The sequence below is a fragment of the Neofelis nebulosa genome, chromosome 7, assembly GCF_028018385.1.
Source record: "Neofelis nebulosa isolate mNeoNeb1 chromosome 7, mNeoNeb1.pri, whole genome shotgun sequence".
NCBI lineage: Eukaryota > Metazoa > Chordata > Mammalia > Carnivora > Felidae > Neofelis > Neofelis nebulosa.
The window spans coordinates 99519442-99531444 of NC_080788.1; the positions used below are offsets into that span (position 1 = coordinate 99519442).

Consider the following 12003-nt stretch of genomic DNA (forward strand, 5'->3'; position numbering starts at 1 on the left):
AGCATAAACCACATTCCAGAATGTGCCCTGACTTGACTCAGGGGAGCTAGGCTTTCGATCTCCTGCACCAGTAAGTCAGGGACCCAAGAGCATCCAGGCAGAGCACCATCAATTTATAGTTCATATATATTCCCTGTAATTTGAAAATAGGGAGGGGAGACATGCTGATTATTAATTGGTTTAATAATGGAGTTATTAGTAGAGAGGAATGAGAACCACCTCCAGATACCAAAAAAGCTCACCGCAGATGCTAAGGGGACACATCCTTTGAAAAACACCACGTGGAATCATATAGTATTTGCTTTCAATGGACTCAGTTAATATACTTTAATATCAGTAAAAATCAAGACATGGCTTAATCTTCTTAAAAAACAGAGGCATCTTTGTGGGAATCTTAACTACCAGATGCAGGTAGTAAGTAGTTCTATGGTATGTGTGCGTGTGGCTGGAGGGATGGGGTGTGGGTGGGGGGGGGTGTATCAACACTTGCCATTTCCCTCTGAAGTTCCTAACACTTGGAAATTTGTCATAGCATCTTTTCTCATCTGCAGTTCAAACAGTTTTTTCCAGCAGGAATTCAGCTGAAGTTGAAATCACCATCTGGCATCTCATATTGAACCCGGTTCTTTGCGTGCCAAGAACTTCTTCTTTTGGCAATGACGTTGACTGTGATCTTTCGAAAATGTTTCCTGGGTTGGCAGTCTTGACTGAACAGAGCAAGAAGCCTGTCTTGGAATTTAGGAAGAGATATGCTGAGCAAATCATGGCCCTGGGAAGAAAAGCGCAAGGTGAAAAGTTGAGCCTTAGGTTGTGAAACCCCAGAAGCCCTCTCTATCTTTTATTATTGAGCTAAAACCAGCTCAGGTGGAAAAAAAAATCTCAGTAATATGATCAGTAGCAGCACAAATGTTGCACAAGACCTACAAAAGGAGTATTCAATTTGAAGCAATAAATGCTATTTCAGACTTTCCAGGTGGGAGGTAACATCCTCTCTGCTGTAGGGAAATAGGACAACTAAGAAGGGGTCTCTTCTCCCAAGGAATTCACTATCTTGGGGCTGGAGATGCATGGGTAGAAACAAGATAGACGATAGTGAGAAGGATAGCTGACGTGGTCTGCCTCTTCTCAAATGCCTGGGGACCCCTTTTTACCATTCCTGTTCTCCTCCATCAGCTCTGACATACTTTTGCTTCCAATGGCTTGCACCTATGGCTCTCCTGGAGTGGCTGCCCTTGAGTACTGTGTACATAGTCAGAGAGTGGGATGTGCTTGGGAGCTGAGTTGCTTACCAGTGACTGTTCAGTGTAGGGATAAAAAGGCTCAGCCGCCTGGCCTTACAGCAGGACACAAACTAATGTTCAGGCTTTCCCTACTGAATGAGGTGGAGAACTCCCTCTGGGACTCTGTCTAAAGCCACTCTTGCTCAGTCCCTTTCTCTTGTCCATCTCCTTCTCTCCTTCATTTGCCAATCTTTTCAGGGAGCATTTCCTTAATAAAACACTTCACTACAAATCCTCCTCTCAGGATCTGCTTCTGGGAGCCTGACCTAAGTAAGACAGGCACTTCATAAGAACAGAAACAAAATGCTAAGACAGCAAAGAAGGACTGACTAATTCTGCCTGGAGATCAAGGACCTTTCCATAAAAGGAGGGTATTTGAGCCAGGACTTGAAGGGTAATTTGGATTTTGCCAGGCAGACAGAACTGAGAAGTGTCACAATAAACCTGAGGAAAGTACATATATGTGCAGCACTAAGGAAGGGAATGGTGGAGACTGATAGGACATGGGACTGCTAAGGAGTTAAGTGAAGATGGGTCTTGAATGTTATTAAGGAGTTTGGACTTTAAAAAAATTGGCCATAGTGAGTGATTGTAGGTTTATGAGCAGAGAAGAAACATGATACATCCTTTCAGAAAATAATTGAATGGAGGGGCGTGTGGGTGGCTCAGTCGGTTAAGCATCTGATTCTTGATTTCAGCTCAGGTCATGATTTCACAGGCATGGGATGGAGCCCCATGTTGGGCTCCACCCTGAGTGTGGGTCTTTCTTGGAATTTTCTCTCTCCCTTTTTCTCTGATCCTCCCCCCCTCCCAGACAAAGATGGATAAATAAACCTTTAAAAATTAAAAAAATTAAAGAAAATAATTGGATGGAAATATAAAGAATGGGTTGGTGGGGTAAGAGACAAACAATGGAAGCCAGTTGGGAGGGGTGATTGTCACAGCAATATTCTGGGTGAGGATGATGAGGGACTGACTTAGGGCATGAGAATGAAAAGGGAAGGATGGATCTAGAGGTTGAATGAATGGACTTATCAACTAACTGGATGTAAGTGGGAAAACAGCCATCAAAAGTGACTAAATATTGGTTTCGATCAAAGAGTGAATGATGGCGCCATCAACCAAGAGACAGAACCTAGGAGGAGGGAAAGACAGATGGGGGAGAGAAATCAGTGAGTTCATTTTTAGATATGTTGAAATTGGATGAGACATCTGAAAAAATAATCCCTAATAACTCAAAGAAATTTGAATGAAATCTGAAAATTCATCTGGGAATAAAGAACAAAGAAAAAAAAAGGGATATTAGGAACAACTGGAATATTCAGAGACTCATGAAGTTCCAGTTCAAGGTTAGACCAAAGAAACACTTTTTAAAATTAGCTCTCTGGATAGGAATCAAAACAACAAAATCAACCATAGAAACCTGGACACCTTTTAAGAATAAGAACACTTAACATTCACCGGTCACAACAGTGTAATGACTCAGTTTTGCCAGGATTTTATTTTGCTGATTAAAACTAGAGTGGGGTGGATATGGCTTAAAGATTAGATCTGATGTATTACATCTGTGTGACTGTTCGGAGCAATCTATGAAAGCAGAGCCCTATGATCCTGGCACTGAAATACAAGCAGAAAAATACCGCTTTCAGTGTTTGTGACCTATTATCTGTCTACCGCAACATGTTGCTGGAGGAGGGACTCCTTAAGAAACAGTTCCATCAACTGACAGTGGCTATTTCCTTAATTATTGCTGTTCGTTTGTTTATGGGCTTGAGCTGATTTAAAAAGAAATAAATCAATATGTCCATGAATTGTATTGACATTGCAAGCAGCACAATTAGAAGAAAAAGCACAAGTCCAAATTCTTAAAAAGTGTTTCAGTTTGAGGAACAATCTATATGAGTCTAAAGTTGTTTCAAAAGCCAAATGAATTATAGGGCAATATAGAGGCTTCCTGACTCTGTAACAATGTTACATTTAGAGTCTTCTCTTTGAGAACCCTTGATACTTCGAGAAACTAACACATCCTTCTATCTTAGGTAAGATGTTAAAGATTTTAGAAACCAAGTTACCCATAGAAATGATACAGAAAGAGAAGGTAGAAAATCCAAAGAACAAGAGAAAGAGGACATTAATTGTATTTATTCATTCATTCTCTCTTCCTCCTTCCTTCCCTCTTTTCCTTCCTCCCTTGGTTCCTCCAGTCCTCCCTCCCCCACTTCGAGAAACACGTGAGGACCTACTATGTGTCAGGAAGTGTACTAGGAGTTAGAGACACCATACTGAGCAAGGGTGACATACATGATCTCTACCTTTGGGGATTTTAAGTCTATCATACTTGATTTCAGATTCTGCATGTAAATAAAAGATGGTATCTCCTGTCCTTCACTCCTGTTCTCTCTCACCTTTATATTGTATATTAAAGCATATTAAGTTCACCCATTTTGGGGTTAGATGTGCTACCCATAACCCAACTAGGCTACCTTCATTTGGAATTCAACTCTCTCATTTAACAGTTGCGTACATTTGGTCAAATGACTTAACCTTTTGACCCTCCAACTCTTCATGTATTAAGCGTAGATAACAGCACAATAGCACATGCCTCTTGGGACAGTTGTATTACAAGGAGATCAATTCATTTAGAACTTAGAATGGGCAGTGGACAATCAATTGATGTTATCCATTATTATTTTTAGCCTGCACAGGAATAAATAGATGAAACAGGTCACATCTTTTAAAGAGCTTATAGTCTTGCCGTTGGAGACAGACAGGTACACAGATAAAGGCAATAAAGTGTGGTGGGTGAACAATGAAGGAAGAGTGTTTAGGCTGCAGTTGGTCACAAAGAAAGAGAGTGGTGAATTCTTTTGGTCAACTCTTTTGAGATGGATGTAATATCAATCCAAAGTAGTTTCTTATTTCCCTGACCCTTAGGTAAATGATCCTTCCCTATTAGATGCCTGTTTTGCTTGCTTTATTTGCCCATAGTTATTCAACTGTGAATAATTATGTGAGCACAAATGCAGGCTTTCCATGAAGGGAATTGTGGTCCCTCTTTATTTACACTCTGAATAAAGGAGCTTCCCAGAATTGGTAAAACCGGGTTACACTCTCCTGATTTCTTGTGTTCAGTGGCATATTTCTTAGAGAAATCAGAGTTGTTTTTGCAAAGGGAAAATTGGTCTTGTCTTATCCCAGGAAGCAGTCTTATCCCTCTTGCCCATGACTGGCTAAGTCATTTTCATGTGATTCAATTCTGGCCAATAGGACCCGAGGTAAGTTGGAGGTTCTGGGAAAGATACTCTCAATTCTATGAGACTAATGAAAGCAGACACTTCTATTCTTCCCTGGATGTTGTTTGTCTGCATGTGATGGCTGATGCTGCTGTAGCCATCTTGTGACCATGAAGACAGATACTGCTGGTACCCTAAGGATGGAAAAGTAAAAAGATGGTGATGAAGTGGGTCCCTGAAGACATCCTTGAGCTGCTGGATTTACCAACGTGAGCCTTGATCCATCTCCAAATGTCTTGTTGTGTGAGAAAATAACCCCTTAATTATTTAAGCTGATTTTACATGGGTTTTCTGTTAACTTTCAGTTAACTCCTTGTGGTAACTTGTCCCCAAGTATTTGGGGGCACTTCCCTGTGGGAAAATTATACACGTCCTCCCTTTTAAGCCCAGGCATGGCCATATGACTTGCTTTGACAAAAGGAATATGAGATAATAGTTAGATGAGTTAAAGAAGAAATGATGGGGGTGCCTGGGTGGCTCAGTCGGTTAAGCGGTCGACTTCAGCTCGGGTCATGATCTCGCGGTCCGTGAGTTCGAGCCCCGCGTCGGGCTCTGTGCTGACAGCTCAGAGCCTGGAGCCTGTTTCGGATTCTGTGTCTCCCTCTCTCTGACCCTCCCCCGTTCATGCTCTGTCTCTCTCTGTCTCAAAAATAAAATAAACGTTAAAAAAAAATTTTTTTTAAATAAAGAAGAAATGATGGATCATTTCCAGGTAGAAGCTTCAAGAGCCAACATATATTTTGTCACGCCCCTTCTCTCTTGCTCCTATGATCGGGGAGGCATGTTAAGATGTAGCCCCTGCCAATCTGGTTCTTCAATCACTGCAACAAGTTAGACCTTATCCCTTCTATGGGGGACTGTAGCATGAACAAGAAGTAACCTTCATAGGAAGCTGCTGAAATTTGTTGTTACCACAGGCGACTCTAGTTTATTTCACCTGGGAAGCATCCTACAAGCTGTAGGGAAATGACAAAGTAAAGGCAGAACCTCAACTTGAGGAGTTCCTGCAAAACACAGGCTACCCTCTGTCGACCGTACACCCTTCCTGTTCAGAGAGATGAGCCTCAGAACAGTAAGTAATTTAATCCAGAGAATGCTTGAAAAATGTCTTCACTTCAAATGCATTATTCAGAGTAAATGAATCACAACTTATTAAGTGTCTCTTCTGTAGCTCTGAGTTCACCTCATCACTTTGCCCCCCCACCAAGCTCTCCTGGAATGACCTCACCATGCACTCTCCTGACCACATCCACCTTCACGCCTTCCCAGGGGGCTTGGTAGTGGCTCAACAATCACATAGCTGAATTTTCGATGCACAAATACAGAACGAGGGTGACACCTCTGTGGGCGGGACCGGAGGATGATGAGGGTGACAGCTAACACTTAACTAGCACCAGTTCTACACCAGGTACCATTCTAAGCTCAATTTAGTAACTCCCTTAATCCTCACCTTACGAGGCAGTATTCTTACCATCTCTTCTTTACAGATGAAGAACCAGAGGCCCAGAGGGAGAGAGAGAGAGGTTAAGCGTCCTGTCCAAAGTCACACAACTAAAACGTGGTGACACTCAGATTCAATTTCAGGCAATCTGGCTCCAGAGTCGTATTCTGTGATGCTTAACCAAGCCCTCGGCATGGCCGTTCTTGGAGAAACAAGAGGTTAAGAAGTCCAGGTGGGCTTCGCCTGACTGAAAACCCAGCTGGGTGATGTCTCACAATTTGCAAAGCACATCCAGGTCCTGGTTTTCCCAACTGTAACACGGCAATGCTTAGGGTTGCACCCTGTGTGAAGGAAGCGAGGCCCGGTGAAGACGCCAACATTGAGCCGGGCCTTGGTAATGTTATAGCGGCTGCTGTGGCTTGTAGGATAGGCCCCACAGGGGCAGAAGTCTGGGGCACAGGAAAAGTCCTGCACAAATATGAAATGACCGTTTGGGGATTTCTCTAGACGTCTGGGGTGGAAGGGCCTAGGAAAGGCTGTCTGGAGAGTCGTTTTCTGGGAATCTACAGACAGAAAAGCAGCTGAAGTGAACTTGGCTCATTGGAAGGAAGGCTAGATAAGCCTTTCGGACTGGCTGATTTAAGAGGGTTGAGATGTATTTTCGCGAGGCCTGCAAGGTTTGCATGAATATGCATATGGGTGAGGAGCTGGGGGCCAGGAGCTTGGCCCTAAAATTGTTTCCGAAAAGCTTTGGAGATGTAGCTCAAGAGGGAGAACTTAGTTTGGGAAAATGCAGTTAACTAACAGCAAGTCCTTTAGGTTGGTATCTCTAAAATCTGTTTCGAATTTGAACACGTGTCACCATCCCCATTATGGCCACTGCCAGCGCCCTACTTGGGGCCACCGCTGTGACTCTCCTAGACTTCTGCATCAGTCCGGCTGGTCTCCCTGCCTCCATTCTTGCCCCTGTCCCATCAGCCTGCCTCGCAGGAGACAGAGTGATCTTTGAAAGATCTTTAAAAGAAGGCAGGCAGTGCCTATGGCTGCTTCTCACTCTTAGAATAAACTCCAAACCTTTACTATGAAAGCTGTCTCTGCCTAACACCTGGCTCTCATCTCTCACCACTCTCCGCTGCCACCACCCCCCCATCCTCCCCCCAGTCCAGCCCCCCTGGCCACACTTCTGTTATATGAACACACCCAACTCCTTCCTGCATTTTCCGCCCCCAACTGTCCGCATAGCTGACTCCTTTCCCTCCAGTGATCCAAACATCACTGTCTCCAAATTCTCTACCACCCTGTTCCCTGCCCCTCACCCTCTCTGGGCACCCTCTACACCATTAGCAGACTTCCTTCCTTCATGGCACTCACTGCTATGTGAAATGGCCTTGTTCATCCATTTGCTTATTTACAGGGCTCTTGCTAGAATCCCCTTTTAGCCTGACTGGGCCTTCTTCACCTCGGTTGTGGCTATATCCCCAGTGCCCAGATAAGTTCCCAGTGCACAGAGGCTATGCAAACTAAGAAATAAGTAATTTACATTTAATTTCCATCAGTAATACATTTCAAACAATTTACTTATATGCCCCGGTGGAAAAAAGAAGGAGAAAAAATTAATTTTATTTACATTTAATTGAATATTGATGTATTCTTTGGATGATGGCAATGAAATAGTGATATTTGAACACAATTTTGTGAGGTTAATCTACTCCTAGAAAATCTGAAATTACATACAGTTCAGGATAAATTAGTTTTATGTAGGAAATTAAAAACCCAGGAGCCAGGACTGATAGGTTCCTACATTTAAATATCATGAAAATGTAAAATTTAAATACTATGAAACTATAAAATACAAGCTACAATGTTTCCATAATAAAGAGCTTATAGTTAGTAAGGGCAAGCGATACAATGTCAAAATCCAGCTAGCCATATGTTCTTTACTAATTTCTCTGAATAATATAATGGCACTGTATGTTTATTTGGAGTCCGTTGAAATATTAACATTATCCCTGTCTGGGTATTAATTACATTTGCCTCTTTGCCTTATTTCGGGATTAGATTCAGCATTTTTATATTTAAGGATTCTGAAAGGAAAGCTCTCTGGGCTATAATCACCTTCAATCCTCATATGACTAAATTTGGTCATATTTGCTGATTGTATAGACAGCCCTTTCTGAGAAGTAAATATTAATGCTGACTGGTTTTGAAAAAAGAACCCTTGGGGCACCTCTTCTTCTTTCCATTTTTAGACACCTCTGTTAGCTGCTTTAACACGCGAGTAGAAGTGTTTTTAAAGGAGCCTGTGAAGATTTGGAAAAGATTTTATTTTTAATACCCCAGATTGCATTCTCTGCATTTGGTCGGTTTTGTTACATGTGTTCCATCTGTCTTGGAGATATGGGAAACTCAGTCGGGGAAAAAATGGAAAGGGCAAAATTGTTTCCCTAGCTCCATAAAATATCTAAAAATTACTTCACATGTAAGATCTGGTGCCTGGATTCCTTCACTTCTAACTTCTACACTGCCCAGGGGTAGTCTTCCCTCCAAAGCAGGAAGAGGAGAAATTGTTTAGTTACTCCCTTTTTGGAAAGTGTGCAAGGTAGAAAGCCTTTGAGAAAGGCTTCACCTTGAGAGATTTCTGCAAGACTTTATCATTTCAGGTGAATTTAATTAACACACAGATTGGTTCTTTTATTATGAATATCCTTAAAGTAAAATCCGCTTCCTTGCTGGCTACAGTTGATCTGGGATTTCTGGTATCTTTTTTTAATGGTTCAGGCTAAGTACTGGATGAAAAACAAATCTGAAAAACCAAACAAAACATTTCTTTGCCTATCCCCAGCTGCACCTGACAGTGAAAGAAGTTGAAATCTTACTCCTCGCTGGACATTACATCCAATTTCAAGCTTCTATTATCTTTTTTGAAAGCCACTGCAGAATACCTCGTAACGTTTTTTTTTTTTCTCTGAAAATCAGCTGGTTATGTTTGTAATTGGAGCACTTCATGGACAGGGTGTCTGGGAGATATAAGTGCTTTCATTCCACCCTACCATTGTTTAGCATTATTTTTATGCATTTATTGAGGGTCTTGGAGCCTCAGAGAGTGAATTTCTGGAGACTACAGCTCTTTTATGATGTGTGTAGCACTGAATAAAATATGGATTCTTCAGGATCATCTTAAAAGGGACTTTAATCTGGAGCTATGAAGTAACATTTCCTTGGTGTGTGTTTATCTGCAAATGAACAGAATCAAACATTCGACAAACAAAACAGCCCCAACTTTATGAGCCTACTGAATTGAGATGGTGTCAGTGTCCTAGTTTGTTAATTTGGGGAGGATCATGGTTTTAGCATTATTATAAATAAAGTCTATTAAATCAAACATGGACTCTTGGAGATGGTGATATTTAAATATCGTGTGATATTTCAATATTTTGCAGTTAGAACTCTGAGAACATAATAAATGACATTACATATCTAGCACAAAAATACCATGTGATATTTAAAGCTGGCTTTACAGTTTATAAATCATGGCTCACGCGATAAATGTATACATTAGTGCCTAATGCACATAATATCAAATTTTCTCATATCCTATGACTCATCTGAGAGCTCTGTTCACTTGTCATCAAGATCCCCTCTCTTGTTACAAGACCTTGTCATCACCTAGAACTTCTTCACTTCTGACATCTTGAACTTTGAAATTCCACTGACCTCAACCCTATATCCTTCCTCTCTTACACCCCCATCCCACCCATCTTCAGTCTTACCAAGGTGTTTGGCCTTCACTCTCCCCAGAAAATGGCCCCCAGCCCTCTTGGTCTTAAGGACATTCTCCTCATCTGACACAATCTCCTTACTCCTTTGACTTAATGGCCCAGCCAGTCAACAAATCCTCAACTTTGGATCCATTCATCTGTTTTCTTCGGCCCATGAGTATTGCCGGAGAAAATCACATACCACGCTAATACACATTCTGAATTTCAAACCTCAACTAGGCATTCAAGACCATCTAAAATTCAAGACCAATTATATGGTTCCCCGTAAAATCAAACTGACCTGGATAACACAAACCACAGATACTTAGAACAGAGCTGTATTGAATAATACATATAATAATATGTATGTATTATACATATATATATAATAGATACATGTGTATACATACATATGTGTATACATATACATATATATAATACATATAATAATAAATACTCAAAACATATAATAAAGTTCATTTTCTCCCCTGGATTTCATATGGGCCAAACTTTCCCCATTTTGGGGTGTGTATTTTCCTCTTATTTTCACTTTCTTTTGCAGTTTTCCAATAGATTACTTATTAAAGAGTTTAGAAGAATATTAAAGAATTTAAGATAAACAGAAGATATTTACTACATAGCTATTGCATGCTGAGCTCTTCTCCAGGTACAGGGATACAGCGGTGAGCCAAATAAACAGCTTTGTTCTCAGAGAGTCAGTATTTTAGTAACAAGGGACAGAAAATAGACAAATAAGTAAAATATATACTGTCAGAAAGTTACAGGTGGGACGGCAGCATCCTGGGGAGGCAGTGGAAACTGTGGGCTACACTGTGGAGAGACTACTTCCTGTACTAGGTGCGAGGGTGAGCCAGACTGCCTGGGTTCCAATCCCCCGTCCGGCGCTAACTACCTGCGTGACCCCGGGCAAGTGGCCTAGCCTCTCTATGACTCAGTCTCCCTATCTGTAAAAATGAAGATTTTCTTAGTACCAACATCTTGGGGTCGTTAAGAGGATTAAATGACTGAAGACACAAGTAACATTTCCCCTGGTAGGCACTACACGATCGTCAACTTTGTAGCTGTCTCAACCATTGCTACAACCCCTCACCTTCACGGCCTGTGCCCTCTAGGCAGGGACAGAATCACCCTGAAGGGAAAGCTCCTTGCTTGCAGAAGTCACTCGCTTCTGGGGCCCTGGGAGAGGCCTCAGCAATGTGCTTGCAAAAGTAAGATACATATATTTTGAAAGTAAGACATCTTAATTGCACTGTTTAAGATGCCGCTGTGTTAGGTAGCATCGAGGTGGCTGTGGGCACTTGGGGATTCAGCTAAGAGGAAGTTAGGTGGGAGACACATTTGGTCTGAGTTTAGTGGGGAAACATCTATGTGTTTTGGTCACTTCTACATCAGTTTCAGTGAGAGCTTATCGTCCTGGCGTGGAGGCAGCTCCCAGGCTTCCTTCCACCCACTGTGCCATAGGACATGGTAGAGGGAATGTGTCCCGTGCAGGCTGACAACAGAGGTGGGGGGGGGAGAGGGGGAATCGGGGTGCAAAATGTATAGAGCCAGAAGTTGGTCTGTGGAAGTTGGTGTAATCCTCTGATACATAAAACCGTAAGTAGAGAATCCGCTCCTCAGGACACAGTCAAAACAGAAGTCCTTTCCTGTCAGGCACACACTAGATAAGGCGACATTAATAATTACCAGCGCATTTTGATGGACTGAATGTTGGTGCCCCCACCACTTATACACTGAAGCCCTAACACCCACTGTGATAGTAACTGGAGATGGGACTTGGGGGAGGTAATCCAGTTTAGATGAGGTCGTGAGGATGGGGTCCTTATGATGGAGTTAGTGGCCTTAAAAGAAGAGACCAGAGGGGCGCCTGCGTGGCTCAGTCGGTTGAGCGTCCGACTTCGGCTCAGGTCATGATCTTGCGATTCGTGAGTTCGAGCCCCACGTCGGGCTCTGTGCTGACAGCTCAGAGCCTGGAGCCTGCTTCGGATTCTGTCTGCTTCTCTCTCTGCCCCTTCCCCCCTCATGCTGTGTCTCTCTCTGTCTCTCAAAAATGAATAAATGCTAAAAAAAAAAAAAAAAAAAAAAAGAAGAGACCAGAGAACTTGCTCTTTTTCTCTTTGCCATGTGAGCACAGAGAGAGAAGGTGGCCATCTGAAAGACAGGACGAGGGCTCTCACTAGAGCCCGACCATATCGGCACCTGACTTCAGA

General features: G+C 42.3%; 1 long non-coding RNA gene across 1 annotated transcript; it reads right to left on the bottom strand.

Moving 5' to 3' along the window:
- Nucleotides 1-297: 297 nt before the first annotated feature.
- Nucleotides 298-11249, bottom strand: LOC131517198 (uncharacterized). Its single transcript, XR_009264454.1, has 2 exons — nt 10407-11249; nt 298-769 (listed from the first exon to the last, which is right to left on the bottom strand). It is a non-coding gene; the product is annotated as an uncharacterized LOC131517198 (long non-coding RNA).
- Between the last annotated feature and the right edge of the window lie 754 nt (nt 11250-12003).